Raw genomic sequence first — 16,904 nt, 5'->3', positions numbered from 1 at the left:
GCAAAGCTTTTAAGCACGTAGTTCAGGACCTCATAGATTCAAAGGCCATCGACCTTGCGCCGGCTCCGAATGTCGTTAACAATCCCATGCCGCGACATGGTGGTGCAAACATTAATATGATGGAAGGAAAAGCCAAGTCCATTAAGGATGTGTTGAAGTTGAAGACTCCATTGTTGGATATCAAAGGATGCTTGCTAAAGGCCGATGTTTTCCCCGGTTGTGGGAAGGGTTGTTTGGATTGTGCCACTCAGAGTGGAGGTTGTTTGAAGCTACAGCAGGGCATCCAAGCCCTGCTCGACAAGGGTATCCTCCAGGTTGAAGATTTGTCTGTCCAAGAGTTTGTGGAAGGGGTTGAGGAAGAAGGGTTTGAAGATGCTACTGATGAATTCGCAGATGTTATTCCTGCTGATTCTGTAATCCATGATGATGTATTTATTTTTTCCAATGTGGATGATCCTGATGTAATTGAACTTGATCCCGATGTTTCGGATGCTTGCATTTCACTGAATGAGATTTCCGAGTACGACTGTGATATTGCTACTATCACTATTTTCTACCCAACTAATCAGATCAGTGTGCCAGAAGCACAACCCGTGCCACCAGTGCGACGATCTACTATGACCATTACAACCCCTGGTCCTTTACCTTTCACCAGTGAAAGGGCCATTCCGTGGCATTATGGGGGGAGCGTGTATACGCACGATCATAGGGTGGAACGACCACTGAAAGTAGAAGAGGGTCAGAAGCCTGAACTTGACGGTCCCGCAATGGATAATGTCGGTGGAATCGGCCGATTCACCAGGAGTGGTAGATTGTTCTCACCACCGGTTACCCAAGCTGATAATACTGATGCTGTGGCGAAAACCAAAGGCAAGCAAGTCATGAATGAGGGTACCTCTGCACCCCAGGATGGTTCTGAGCCCACTTTTGCAAAGGATGTGGACGAGCTTCTGAGAATCATAAAGAAAAGCGACTACAAGGTAGTCGATCAGTTGATTGAGACTCCGTCCAAGATATCCATTCTCTCACTCCTGTTGTGTTCGGAGGCACACAGGGAGGCACTTCTGAAGGTTCTTAATGCTGCATATGTACCTCAAGAAATCTTGGTAAACCAACTAGAAGGGATCGTCGCCAATGTGCATGCAAGCAACGGGTTGGGTTTTACCGATTCTGACTTGACACCAGCCGGACGCAATCATAACAAGGCTCTGCACATCTCGATGGAATGCAGAGACACCGTGCTATCGCATGTTCTGGTGGATATAGGCTCCTCTCTCAATGTGCTACCCAAGAGAGCCCTGTCGAGGTTAGAAGTAGAGGGTTTGGTCTTGAAACCTTCAGATCTTATTGTGAGAGCCTTCGATGGTTCTAAGAGATCAGTGTTTGGAGAGGTAGAATTGCCAATTCTGATTGGATCACAAACCTTCAACACTGTCTTCTACGTGATGGATATCAGTCCTTCCTACAGTTGCCTGCTGGGTCGTCCTTGGATCCATAATGCTGGGGCAGTCTCTTCAACTCTACATCAGAAGATTAAGTTTCCGGTCAACGGACGAATTATCACCGTCTGTGGTGAGGAGGACATCCTGGTCAGTAACCTGTCTACATTCAAGTATGTAGAAGTAGAAGGTGAAATTCATGAGACTCTGTGTCAGGCCTTTGAGTCAGTTCAGGTCAAAGATGCAGCTCCGGTGGAAGAGGTTAAGGCGGGTGCCTCTATCTCATCCTTTAAGCAGGCACGGGCCGTGGTGGATTCAGGTGTTGCTCCCGGTTGGGGGCGTCTGTTGGAATTACCAATGAAAGAAGATAAGTTCGGGATTGGGTATCGCCAGTTTTGACTTCTACAACACTTCAGGGGCCGATCACTTTCTCCAGTGCTGGCAACATTCAGTATGGCCAGGTCTCTGCGGTCAACGAAGAAGATGGGGATAGTGATTGTGACATTGACAACTGGGTGCGTCCGAGGATCCCGAGTGAAGTCATCAACAATTGGTCTTCTGAAGAGATTATCCAAGTCACTCTTCTTGAAGAGTAATTTTCTTTGTTTATTCATGCATATCCAAGTCTTACGTTCCGCCCAGGGCGTAATGACTCATTGTAGGGCTCATCTATGTGACACTTGCATTTTTATCATAAATAAAGGACGTATTTTTGCATTCAAATATTTCGTTCCCTGTCTTTCTATTTTTGCAGTTTTTCCAAAATAAAAAATGGCAATGTTTTGTTTAGTTTTCACTTCTTGTTCACACTCATAAGCACATACCATCACTCATGCAGATGCACATCACCGGATCCTATTGATAACGTTTCTGCTACGGCTCGTTTCGACTTTTAAAATCCAATCTTTCAAGCTGAAGAAGAGGGTGATGAAGACTGTGAACTCCCTGAAGAGCTTACCAGGTTATTAAAACAAGAGGAAAGGGTTATTCAACCGCATCAAGAGTCTGTTGAAGTGATTAATCTCGGCACCGAGGACGCCAAGAGAGAAATCAAGATAGGGGCTGCTTTAGAAGACAATGTGAAGAAGGGGTTGATTGAATTGCTGCAAGAATACGTTGACATCTTCACCTGGTCTTATCAGGACATGCCTGGGCTGGACACAGACATCGTGGTACACCGCTTGCCTCTCAAAGAAGGTTGTCCTCCGGTCAAGCAGAAGCTCAGAAGAACAAGACCAGAGATGGCTGTCAAGATAAAGGAAGAAGTGCAAAAACAGTTGGATGCAGGGTTTCTAGCAGTCACCAATTATCCGCCATGGGTTGCAAACATCGTCCCAATACCTAAGAAGGATGGAAAGGTACGGATGTGTGTCGACTACCGGGATCTGAACAGAGCTAGCCCTAAAGATGATTTCCCATTACCTCACATCGACGTTTTGGTAGATAATACAGCTCAGTTCTCGGTATTCTCCTTCATGGATGGCTTTTCTGGCTATAACCAAATCAAGATGGCACCAGAGGACATGGAAAAGACAACTTTCATAACCCCATGGGGCACCTTCTGCTACAAGGTGATGCCGTTTGGTCTGAAAAATGCCGGAGCAACATATCAACGAGCTATGGTGACTCTGTTCCATGATATGATTCATCATGAAATCGAGGTTTATGTGGACGATATGATTGCCAAATCTCAGACAGAAGAAGAACATCTGGTGAATCTGCAGAAATTGTTTGAACGGTTAAGGAAATTCAAACTGAGACTTAATCCAAACAAGTGCACTTTCGGGGTGAGATCGGGAAAATTGCTGGGTTTCATTGTTAGCGGAAAAGGGATTGAGGTGGATCCTGACAAAGTGAAAGCGATACAGGAAATGCCTGAGCCAAGAACAGAGAAACAAGTCCGTGGTTTCTTAGGGAGGTTGAATTACATCGCAAGGTTTATCTCTCACCTAACGACCACGTGTGAGCCAATTTTCAAATTGCTGAGGAAAGATCAGGCTATCAGGTGGAATGAAGATTGTCAAAGGGCTTTCGAGAAGATAAAAGAGTATCTACAGAAACCTCCAATCCTTATACCTCTCCAGTTCCTGGGAGACCTCTGATAATGTACCTATCAGTGACTAAGAACTCGATGGGGTGTGTATTGGGACAGCATGACGAGTCTGGTCGAAAAGAGCATGCCATATACTACCTTAGCAAAAAGTTTACCGACTGTGAAATCAAATATTCGCAGCTTGAGAAAACTTGCTGTGCTTTGGCCTGGGTTGCTCGCCGACTGAGGCAGTATATGTTGAACCATACTACCTTGTTGATTTCTAAGATGGATCCAGTCAAATACGTATTCGAGAAGCCAGCTCTCACCGGAAGGGTGGCTCGTTGGCAAATGGTACTGACAGAGTACGATATCCAGTATACATCCCAGAAAGCCATCAAAGGGAGTATTCTGTCAGACTATCTTGCTCAGCAGCCGATTGATGATTATGAGCCGATGAAGTTTGATTTTCCAGATGAAGACATCATGTTCCTCAAGATGAAAGACTGTGAAGAGCCAGTTGTTGAGGAGGGACCTGATCCAAACGAAAAGTGGACTTTGTTGTTTGATGGGGCTGTCAACGCCAGAGGAAGCGGAATTGGTGCTGTCATTACAACTCCGAAAGGTGCCCACATACCTTTCACCACTCGTTTGACTTTTGAGTGCACAAATAATGAAGCTGAGTACGAGGCCTGTATCTTGGGTATTGAGCAACCCATTGATCTGAGAATCAAGACTCTGGACATCTTCGGAGATTCAACTCTGGTGATCAATCAAGTGAATGGTGATTGGAATACTCTCCAGCCCACTCTGGTCCCCTACAGAGATTACACGAGAAGACTGTTGACTTTCTTCACAACAGTAAAATTGTATCATATACCTCGTGATGAGAACCAGATGGCAGACGCACTTGCTACTCTATCCTCCATGATCAAGGTAATTCGTTGGAACCATGCTCCCAGGATCGATGTGATGCGCCTTGACAGAGCCGCGTATGTGTTTGCTACTGAACTGGTAGTCGATGACAAGCCCTGGTATCACGATATCAAGTGCTTTCTGAAGAATCAAGAGTACCCTGCAGGGGCATCCAACAATGACAGAAAGACTTTGAGAAGATTGGCAGGCAGTTTCTTCTTGAACAAAGACGATGTGCTATATAAGAGGAACTTCGACATGGTTTTGCTCAGATGTGTGGACAGACACGAAGCGGACATGTTAATGCAGGAAGTTCATGAAGGTTCCTTCGGTACTCACGCCGGCGGACATGCAATGGCTAAGAAATTGTTGAGAGCGGGTTATTATTGGATGACCATGGAATCAGATTGCTTCAAATATGCTCGGAAGTGTCATAAATGCCAGATTTATGCTGATAAGGTGCATGTGCCGCCAAATCCTCTGAATGTGATGAATTCACCGTGGCCATTCGCTATGTGGGGCATTGACATGATTGGAAAGATTGAGCCGACAGCTTCCAATGGGCATCACTTCATCCTTGTTGCCATTGACTATTTCACCAAGTGGGTCGAAGCAGCATCGTTCGCGAATGTCACCAGACATGTGGTTGCCCGTTTCATCAAGAAAGAAATCATTTGTCGCTATGGAATTCCCGAAAGAATAATTACTGATAATGGTTCTAATCTCAACAACAAAATGATGAAGGAGTTGTGTCAGAACTTCAATATTCAGCATCACAATTCTTCCCCTTACCGCCCTAAGATGAACGGCGCTGTTGAGGCGGCAAATAAGAACATAAAGAAGATTGTGCAGAAGATGGTTGTTACGTACAGAGATTGGCATGAGATGCTACCCTTCGCCTTGCATGGGTATCGTACTTCAGTATGTACGTCGATTGGGGCAACCCCTTACTCCCTGGTGTATGGTATGGAAGCAGTCCTACCTGTTGAAGTGGAGATTCCTTCTCTAAGAGTCCTGTTGGATGTCAAGTTAGACGAAGCCGAATGGATTCGGACAAGGTTCGACGAGTTGAGTCTTATCGAAGAGAAGCGAATGGCGGCCATTTGTCATGGGCAGTTGTATCAGAGTCGGATGAAGAGAGCCTTTAATCAGAAAGTGCGTCCTCGTTGTTTCCAAGCCGGAGATTTAGTGTTGAAAAGGATCCTTCCTCCTCAGACCGATCACAGGGGCAAGTGGACTCCTAACTATGATGGACCGTATATTGTCACCAAGGTTTTTGATGGTGGGGCCTTAATGCTTGCAACTATGGATGGTGAAAACTTCACTTCCCCTGTGAACTCAGACGTAGTTAAAAAATACTTCGCATAAAATAGACCCGCTGGACAGTAAAAAGAATAGTCCAGGCAAAAATGGGCATCCCGACGAACCAAGAAAATGAAAAGGTTCGGGCAAAAATTAGGGATTAAAAATGAAAAGTTCGTACACCCGGTAAGTTGAAAACCTGAAAAGGCAACTTAGGCAAAAATGGGTATCCCGGTGGATTGAAAACCCGAAAAGGACGATCCAGGCAAAAGTTAGGTATTAAGCGAATGACTGCGTTCTGAGTAGTTCTGGATCTCATCTCGTGTCAATGACTGGAAATTTTCGAAAGGTAGGAAACAGTCCAATCACCTTTTCAGAAGGCTGATCATCTGGAGGATCTTGAAGACGAGCAAGTCATAGCATAATTGGAACCCAATAGAAATCCATTTCACATTGCCATTAGATTAATTTCTGTTTTTATCTTTTGTGCGATTACCTCTTTCCAGGGATTGCTTCCTGATGTAAATGCCTATTCAAAGGCCATTCAATAAATAAAATCATGTTATTTAGTATATCTCTGTTTTCATTTTCATTTTACTGTTTTGTTTGCAAAAATGACGTCCGAATTTTTGATAAACATTGCCTCATGACACATAAGGGCTTTACAGGTACATGCTTAATAAACATTTAAAATTGCTGTAAATTTTAAGTGCTTTGGATCGTCTATTCAGAACAGGTACCCTCGGGGCATTTCCTTAAAATCCCCTGCAGATGATCATGAATATCTTCCCCAGTGAAGTCGCCGACAGACGAATCCGGTGTCTTATCCCTACAGAGCTGATCAGAGTGTTGGATTCTTTAATCTCCAGCAGGTTCTCACCATTGTGCTTCCCCAAGCGTTTGTTTCAGGACATACACTCCCCAGTAGAGTTGGCAGTGCCAGACTATATGTCCCCAGCGGAGTTGACAGTGCCAGACTGTATCTTCCCAGCAGAATAGGCTACTCCTCAGAGTTCGAGGCCAGATCGATAATCCCAATGCCAGATCCATGGTTTCTTTCCTTGAAGCAGAACCTCGGTACCGTATCAGTGTTTGCTTCCTCTACTGAGTCGTCATCTCCCGCAGATCATGGTTGCCAGAACCACCGTCGCTTTCCCCAACAGCAGGTTTTCAGTGTCGTTCTCTCCCCAGTCTGAATCTCGGCATTTCGTCATTGCTAGAACACCGTGTGGCAGGTCATTTCCCCACAGAATTCTTTGCACTGTGCATCTCCAGCAGCCTTGCTAGAGCCCAGAAGGATGGTGATCATTTCCCCAGCAGATCCCCTTGCCTCAGCTTGACATTCTACCCAGCATTTCGCATCCATGCATGTAGAATCATATTGCATTGCATCTCCCCAAATCGCGTAGCATTTTCATTTTCATGGAGCATTACGCCATTGAAAAATTCAAACATACGCATGTAAGCATAAAACATTCTCGGTATCCCAAGTGATAAGCTAGAAGTTGTTTCCAGTACTCAGACTGAAGATTGTTCATGGCTTACCTTTGTTATCCCCAGCAAGTGTCATTGGCCCATGCGCCGCCTCTATTATCTTTCCCTATTTCTGCCGATGCTGACAGGCATGAAAGTTTCCGGTATTCAGACCGAAGTGGCATTCAGGCCAAGTTTTCCGGTATTCAGACCGAAGTGGCATTCAGGCCAATGTTCCGGTATCCAAACCGAAGTGGCGTTCATGCCAGTTTTCCGATGTTCAGATCGAAGAAGTTTCCGACGTTCAGGTCGATGCAACTTGTGGCGTTCAGGCCAGTTTTCCGATGTTCAAATCGAAGAAGTTTCTGACGTTCAGGTCGATGCAACTTGTGGCGTTCAGGCTAATTTTCCGATGTTCAGATCGAAGAAGTTTCCGACGTTCAGGTCGATGCAACTTGTGGCATTCAGGCCAATTTTCCGATGTTCAGATCGAAGAAGTTTCCGACGTTCAGGTCGACGCAACTTGTGGCATTCAGGCCAATTTCCGGTATCCAGACCGAAGTGGCGCTCAAGCCAGTCTCCCGATGTTCAGATCGAAGTCATTTCCAGTATTCAGACTGATGAGCGGCATTCAGGCCATGGCTATTTTTGTGTTACCATTTATTTTGGTATCGAGGTCAACATTCTTTTTTTGGTATTCAGACGGACTCTCACCGTGCCAGACGGGGTTCTTCCCTCGGGACCACTTCTTTGCCGATTTTGACAGACATTGTTACTTCACTTCACTTCAGTGCAAATTTTTGGGCTTTTATTGTATTCAATCCCTTGATACCTCGAAAGTGCAAAGGCCGCTGCTATCTTCTTTCCAGGTCTCCAGTTGATTGAATAGGGGCAGCTGTAACACCCCAAAATTTGCCCTCCTCATTCATGCATTCATTTTTTAGGCCATTTAGTATTTCATATTACGTTGCATCATGTCAACCAGAATTAGCTCCAAGAAGCTTGAACATCATCCAGGACACTTTGTGAGTTTTATTCAAATGATCAGTCAACACAAGGAAAAGACTTGAGGTACTACCAACAGGGCCAGTTGGGGCCTATTCACCGCGCAAATCGCCAGGCTGGAAGAAGCAAAATTTGCTGCTGAGCTGTCATGCTCGCTAGGCGAGCAGGTACTTCGCCTAGCGAAGAGTACTGCCATGCTCGCTAGGCGAGCAGATCCTTCGCTAGGCGAAGGGCGCGCATTTCAGAAAGTATCAGAAAGATTTTGGGCTTGAGTTGCCCTTATTTGAGCCCATTACCCACGAAATCAGTCTATAAATACTAAAGTTTCAGTAGAGGAAAACACACTTGGAGTTACACTGGGAGATTCACTGGAGAAAGATTTTGAGAGAAGGAGACCTAGGAACTACTCTGCAGCAATCTTCAGGCAGCTCTGAGAAACCCGAAACCCGCAGGCGCTCGCTAGCCGCTTCGCTAGGCGAGCACGCAGCGAAGCTTCGCTAAGCTTTCGCTAGGCGATGCAGTCGCGAATATGACAGCATTCACTCTTTTTGTTCTGTTTTGTTCTAACCTGTCTTTGTGTTGCCATGGCATTGTTTTCTCTTGATTTCATCCTGTTTGCCTAACCCTTTTTTCGTCGAGTTTTTGTGAGGACTCACGCACTCTTGCAGGGGTACCATTCGGAGGTTTATTCTGATTACTCGTATTGACTGATTTTCTTTGATGGTCTAGCTGGAGAGATCTCAGGGTTGCTAATCCTTTAATTGCTGTAACTTCGGATCTTTATCCGTGTGGTATTTTTACTCCTTCCCCTTATTTTACCGCTTTCTTAGCTGGAAGACCTCAATAGGAGGCCATGTTTGAGCCCCTTGGTGGCATTTTACTTTAAGATACATGTTTTGTATGGTGTGATCACTTCCCCATAGGAAGTGAGGCTTCGTATAGTCTCTCGTTTGCATGCCAATTAAGGTAGCACTGTTCCTCCGCCTAGGACCTCCTTTTTGCATGAGCGTTCCTAAAACGCAAACCCCTCAACGCACGTTTACTCTTTCTACTACAGGCGAGTAAGTCTCCAAAGGTCGAGCATCCGGTAGACTGCGTAGTAACGTTGTTCGTCCAAAACCCAATCCATAACCCCGTAGTTAGCCGAACTACGGCTTGCTCTGATTCTCATTCCAGATGAGATACGTAGGCATAAGACGCGATGTCTTAGCGAGCACACATCCCCCCAACCCATAGGTCAGCCGAGCTACGAAGACTCTGATTCTCATATTCAGATGAGATACGTATGCAGTAGATGCGACATCCACGCGAGTCATTTCTCTTAACCTTTTTTAGTAAATAACCACATTAGGTTAACTCACACCCTTTAGACAAGAACTACAAAAGTGGATCCCATAGAGTACTACGGATGCGTAGGGGTGCTAATACCTTCCCTTCGCATAACCGACTCCCGAACTCAAGATTTGGTTGCGAGACCCCGTCTTGTCCTTTCCTTTTCCCAGGTTTACTTCGAGCGTTTCCTTTCCCTCCTTTGGGATAAATAACGCACGGTGGCGACTCTTCTGCCCTTTTCTTTCGCCGGTTGTTTTTTCGCGCACTGTATTTTTCAGGTTGCGACAGGATTCCCCTATTTGATGTTAACTTCGGAAACGGTAACACAAACTACGTACTTTCTCCCTCTGTTCTGTCTCAATTCTCCTTTGGGCATTTTTTCAAATTTTACTGCTTTGACTAATTACTTTATGTTTTACTGCAGTGAATTCGGTGAAAACATGAGGAGCTTTTGTTTTTCACATGGATTTGGCTTGTAGCATTGTAGCTCTGATGTTTATTGCAAAAGCTTGGGTTTGAATCATGCTTACATTCCTTCAACAAACGAGTAGTCTTTGTATCACACAAAATATTCTGCAGTCTCAGACAACTCACAAGGCTGCCAAATTGTAGGCAATGGTAAGAAAGTTTTGAATATTTACGATAAGACTGAATTGTACGTCCCACAAAACCAATATAGCTTAGTGTGCCGTCTGAAACCTGTATGTTGCCCATACGTCCTTTAAAAGATGTGACTAATGCTTTCTCTGTTGCTTCATCCAGACATTTTTGCACATGACTCTCCCAGTACAATTTCTGCCAATTTGCTAGGATCATCCGAAGGTATAATTTGTTTCCTACTCTGGCGTGGTTTTTACAGTGTCTAACAAATTACCTGAGATGCACAAGTCTGACGGTGTATCACGTGTTTTTGCTTCAAATAGGGTACAATCAACATCTGAATCGATGGAATTCTGAATCAAGTGCTTTGGAAGCTTTCTGTCGGCAACTATCCTTCTTCAGCTCAAACTCAGCTAGAGGCAACTCATCAATTTGGATTTTCAAAGAGAAGCCTTTTTTCAAAAATGCTTCTCAATTCGTCAACAATATTACGATGATCTTCCGGTCTGTGAACTCTCCCTAAAACAACATTAAAGTGAGAAACTCATGACACAGCATCTGAACGGTAATTCCTTAGTAGCCTCAGCTCCAGTACATCTACTGTAAAACTTTTCCATTCCTTAAGCAGCAAACCAAACATTGAGGCACTGTTGAGAAGCGAGTGGGATTTTCTGAGTATTGACCGTGCTAACTCTTGCTTTCAAGACATCTGGTGCGACAGTAAACTAAAAATTGCACATTGGATAGCCCACAAATACTGCCAACAATGGATTACATGTACTGTGCCAACCATTGTTTACACATATAAATGCAGGTTACTTTATTATACAGTTCGTCCGCCCACTGTCGGAACTGTTCTGTTTGGCACCATCAATCAATAGTGGAAAATAAGGTTTCGAATCGGATGCATTAGGACCGTGGTCAACTTTTCCTTTCGACAACTCTGGTATCTCCAATTCAAACTGTCCATCAAGAATATTTTGTATGGTGTCAGTTTTAGTGAGCTGCCGTAAGTGTTACGGTTCGCTGCATGAAATAAGCACAACTTATACTCAAATTGCATTCTGACCTTACATGATTTGGTGCTTCCAAATGATCTAAGCTCAAAACAACTATGCTTCCTCGAATTTTTGCTCATTTATTAACCTTGATAGTTCTTTGTAGGATCCTCGGTAATCTCATGCAAGCCGTTGTTGACTTGTGTTACAAAAGGATCAACAACCACTTTGGAGTTAGCTGCCATGCCGTTGTTGACTTGTGTTACAAAAGGATCAGCAGCCACTTTGGAGTTAGCTGCCATTTCCAACAGTTTACGTTGGCTATCAGCCAACTGCCCGCTCAAGGTTTGAGTGATCGATGATGCTGAATTAATTGTTTCCTTCAAAGTGATGGCTAGCGGAGAATGAGTAGAATCATACTGCTGTTGAATAGCAGTTGTGTGGTTCAAAAGTCCATTCTGAAATGTGCCATTAATTTGTTCAAACATTGCTTTGCAAGACTTCTCAAAAGCAGGAACCAATGTAGCTTCCACACTAGTCTTAAGTGCTTCCTGAAGAACCTACTTGCCAGTAGTTTGAAATTGTACTTGTATCTGCCTAGCCACTGTAGCTTCAAGTTTTGAACTAACCGACTTTTCTAGTTGATTCAATGCTTTGTCCCCCGCCCCCTTCTGGAATAACTCCGTAACAGATGTTGTTATTGCTTGTAATCGTGATTTGTAAAAAAGTGTGGTTTGCTACATGATTTGTGTAATGGTAATTGAACGTAAATGAAAATGTATGTATGAAAATGAGTTTGGAAATGTTTGAGAGTTAAATATTATTGAATGTTATGAAATGAGTGTATGTACTATTTTGATTTGAAATGAACTATGGATGGAAAATGGATCATGTTTGGTTATAAAATGGATATGGATTTTTAGGAATAATCCAAAACTAATCTAAATGTCAATTAAGAATCAAAAAAACCAATAAAAACCAATTAAAATCAAATTAATCTATAATTTGTTAAAACTACTTTGATGTCAAATTCTAACATTTTATTTGGAAATTAAAAATCAATTAGAGTTTGAATCATTAGTAAAAACACAATTAAGATTAAATTGAAATTTGGAACTAGACTTAATTTGAAATTACAATCAAATTGAAAATTAAAAAGTCAAATAGTTAGAATCCATTTTATAATCAAAAAAACACCATGATCAAAAAACTAGATAATGACCAATGTTTATAAAAAAAAATGGATTTGGGAATGGATGGTTGCCTTTGGTCATGAATGTATGCAAATGAACTTTAGGCCAAGTGTCACATGAAAAATGAAAAAATGGGAAAAAATTCAGGACCAAAATTGGGGTATGACAGTTGCCCCTATTTAAGCGTCTTCAACTAGAAAATATGAAGCAGGTCACTCTTCATATGATCATAGTGGGAGATGGTTAAATACTAAGAAGACCCAGATTTTGATCCTGAATCCCTATGACATGATGTGATATGATATGATATGATATGATATGACATGATACGATATGCATGGATGCATGATTCTTTTTTTGTAATTTTTATCTGCTAGGGATATGGTGGACCCTTAACAGGAAATGCCACTAGACAAACCAATATGTGGGGAATGCTGATGACCCACAGGGAGACAGACAAATGGTAAAATACAACTTTGCTGGGGAAAACAAACCTGCTGGAGAATCAGACACACAATGGGGAGTACTCAAAGTGAAATTTGATAGACGATACTTAGAACACAAGAGATTTCGGTAGTAAGTTCACATATGACTTACTAAACCTGAATAAAAAAATGCTACAACAGGTTCATATATGACCTGGCAATACTGGAACACAACAACAGGTTCATATATGACCTAACAATGCTGGGGAATATCAAGAAGTTCTTACAGCAGGTTCAGATATGACCTAACAAACTCAGAAAAATTCAAGAAGAGTGTATCAACAGGTTCATATATGACCTGGTAATACTGGAATGAAAGCTCAACATCAGGTTCATATATGACCTGACAACATTGATCAATTATAGAGAAAGACTCTTCAGGACAGGTTCATATCTGACCTGACACTGGAATAAAGCTCAACAACAGGTTCATATATGACCTGAATAGTATTGAACAACATAGGGGAAAACTCTTCAGAATAGGTTCATATATGACCTGACACTGGAATAAGGTTCAACAACAGGTTCATATATGACCTGAATAGTATTGAACAACAATTGGAAAAACTCTTTAGAACAGGTTCATATATGACCTGACACTGGAATAAGGTTCAACAACAGGTTCATATAGGACCTGAATAGTATTGAACAACAATTGGAAAAACTCTTCAGAACAGGTTCATATATGACCTGACACTGGAATAAGGTTCAACAACGGGTTCATATATGACCTGAATAGTATTGAACAGCAATTGGAAAAACTCTTCAGAACAGGTTCATATATGACCTGACACTGGAATAAGGTTCAACAACAGGTTCATATATGACCTGAATAGTATTGAACAACATAGGGAAAAACTCTTCAGAACAGGTTCATATATGACCTGACACTGGAATAAGGTTCAACAACAGGTTCATATATGACCTAAATAGTATTGAACAACATAGGAAAAAACTCTTCAGAACAGGTTCATATATGACATGACACTGGAATAAGGTTCAACAACAGGTTCATATATGAGCTGAATAGTATTGAACAACAGGTTCATATATGACCTGACAATGGAATAAAGCTCAACAACAAGTGGACTCTGACCGTAAGCAATGGACTACAACCAGCTTTTAACGGATTTTGCCAACAACAATTGGACTTGAAAATGACTGCAAAAACCGGATGTTGGTTTAAGGGCACCAAATACAAACTGGAATTAGAGATCAAAGGACATTGGATCAACAACAAGCCCTAGGTCAATGCACAATGAGCACGAAGTACATTTCGGCTATGCATGATTTGGATTTTTTTATGCATGATATATGAATGATCATGATATGATATGCTGACAATAGGCAGACTGGGGGTTTGTAGGGACTGTTTACAAAGATTCTGATTCCTCAACACCAAGAACTCAACCAAATATTTTATGGTAGATGTTATCAAAGGAGAATTTATCAAGCTTGACAGCCACAACTTAGCCAATGGGATCCTTTTGGAGGATCAATGAATCAGGCTAGCATAATTTCCGGGCAGTCGTCTTAAACTCAAAAGTTGTTGACGTATGGCAGAATTTGTTTGAGCAGTTTGAAAGCACGAAGAAAGAGGTTCTGCCCCTCTGTGGCTCATCTTGCCCCAGTTTGTTGGGTCTTTAGAAATGTTCACCTTGAAAGTGAGTTTGGAAACAACTTGCTATGAGACTACCTCGAAATGGCTTGCCCCAACTGTTTGAAACTTGCAATAGTCTGAACTTGACTAATCCAAATGTTGGAATGGTAAACTCTTGATTGACTTTCCTTGGATAGTTAGACTTAATGAGCTCTGAGGTGACTTGCCCCGGTCTGAATCTTGAAGCAAATTACTCTTGGCGAGATGACCCCTAGGGTGATTAGCTCGGATTGAATGATCCTCAAGGTGATTTCCCCTGTTTGGACTTCATTCACTTTATCAAGTTCCTCAACTGCATATTGTTGGAATTTCTTTGATGCTAAGTGTTGACTCGCAAATAAGACTGTGCATTAAAAAAAATGGTAATCTTAATGCAATGTTCATGCAAAAATTTGAACTCAAAGTTTATTGATATGAATGGGTGAAATACAGTGAAAGAGTCGTTGATAAGAACACAATGGTGATCAAGTCATTCACAGTATGCAAGTTGGTGCCATCAAATGATTAACAAAAATCGTTTGGAGTCAAGTTAACACAACCTTGTTATAGTATGCTTTCAAAACAAACCCTGCCTCAGTTAGGTCTTTTAAGGGTTGTAACGTGGTCTGGTTCACGGTTTTTTTGAAACAAAAGGATATAAGGCTCAAAATTTATTTTTACCCACCCCTTCTTCTTGATGATCTCCAGTTCCTATGTTCAGTTAATTCGATACACGCATTCGACTTCCAAGAGGGTTCGAAGGTGTGATGGTAAAGATGACGGTTCAAGATAGATTTCCTTGAATGGTAGTCACCTTATTTTGTTTTTGTTGAGGACTTAGTGACCTCTTTTGATTGATTTTCTTTATCCCTAATTTTGCCTGGACTACTTCTCTGAAGCTTTCAGCCCATCGGGATGCCCTGACTTTTTCCTAAGTCATTTTTATGGTGTTTGACTTAGCAGACTTTTTTTTAAAACGTGTTGACTGCCACATTATTGGTGGATGAGGATCAACCAACACTAATTTTAGCTTTTCTCAACTTCTTCGACACTTCAACATGTGCGCGAAGGATAACATGTGGTTGAACCTAATTAGAGGGTGTACATATGGACGATTTTTTTTGAAAGATCGAATGCATGATCAAACTATCTGAGCATAACTACCCTGCCCCAGGTTAAGATTAAGGGTTTTAGGGATTAACTTCTAGGCTCAAAGTGGTTGATTAGGGATTAACTTCTTATCTCTTAAGTGTTTGGGGATTTGAAACAATGCCTTACATCATCGACAAGGTTTTACTCAAAAGCATACCACAATAATTTCAGGTGTTTCGTTTTCATCATCCTCCTTCCAATCTTTGTTAACACAACGGTTCGATAAACAAAAGTGAATGAGAGGAGTATTTTTGTTTTTAACATGAATGAAAAATGAGTGAACACGAATGGATTAATTCAAAAGATGCATAAATATTTCATTAATCTTACCAATTCAAAGAAAACAACAATGCTTAAAAGCAATTAACAATCAACATGCAAGGAAACTACAAAAGAAATGCTGAAACAGCCAAATGATTGCCAGCTTTAGGGAATTGACTTCTTCAAACTTGAAGGTTGGGATCAACAAGCCTTTTGACATTGGCATGATGATCTTCAAATTCTTTTCCTTCAATCTCGTCGTTGAGCGCAACCTTCTTGGATCCACTACTCACTTCTCCTTTTCTTTCATTGGTCTGGGCCGTGACATATGAAATCCAAGGCGGTATCTCAATGCCCTTACCAGGAAACAATGATAGCTCATTAGCCACATCCCTGACATCTTCCTTGTGGAACAAAACCTTGAGGGATTTCAAGGGTCCTTTCCCTTTCTCATTACCTGGCCCAGAAATCAAGGTATATGTACCTGAGCCTTCCTCCTTGAGTGTTGGTGACCTTATGTCAATCAATCTTTGCAGCCTGAGCATGAAACTCTTGCATTCCTCGATGGAATGCCCCATTGTTCCAGTATGGTATTCGTATTTGACCTTCGGATGATCTTCTTCAAAGATTAAGCTCTTTTTGTTAATCAACTCTCGCACCAAGGCTTTCAGCGCTAAGCAAGAATCCAAATCATGTCCCAATGCTCCTTTATGGAATTCACATGTTGCATTTGGATTGTACCATGACAGGTATGGTGACACAGGTGTGAGAGCTCGAGGGGTCACCAAAGCATTCTGGATTAGTTGTGGGTAGAGCTTGCTATATGGCACCGGAATTGGGTCATTGTGATTTTCGTTCCTCTTGTTCTGATTCTGATTTTTGTTCTGAACCTGACTTCGGTGATTTTGAGGAGGAATAGCCAGAGGATGTTGATGATGACATCTTGAGGGAGGGCCATATGCCGGTAGACGAGGAGCTGCCACATAGACTTTCCCTTGACTTGGGGTAACACCAGATGGATGTGGGGTAGCACCTCTCTTTGTTGCAGCAGTGTATATTGGATGACCCTCTTTTCTCA

The sequence above is a fragment of the Lathyrus oleraceus genome, chromosome 7 (genome assembly GCF_024323335.1).
Source record: "Lathyrus oleraceus cultivar Zhongwan6 chromosome 7, CAAS_Psat_ZW6_1.0, whole genome shotgun sequence".
NCBI classification, from domain to species: domain Eukaryota; kingdom Viridiplantae; phylum Streptophyta; class Magnoliopsida; order Fabales; family Fabaceae; genus Lathyrus; species Lathyrus oleraceus.
Note: the sequence above shows the minus strand (reverse complement) of the source record.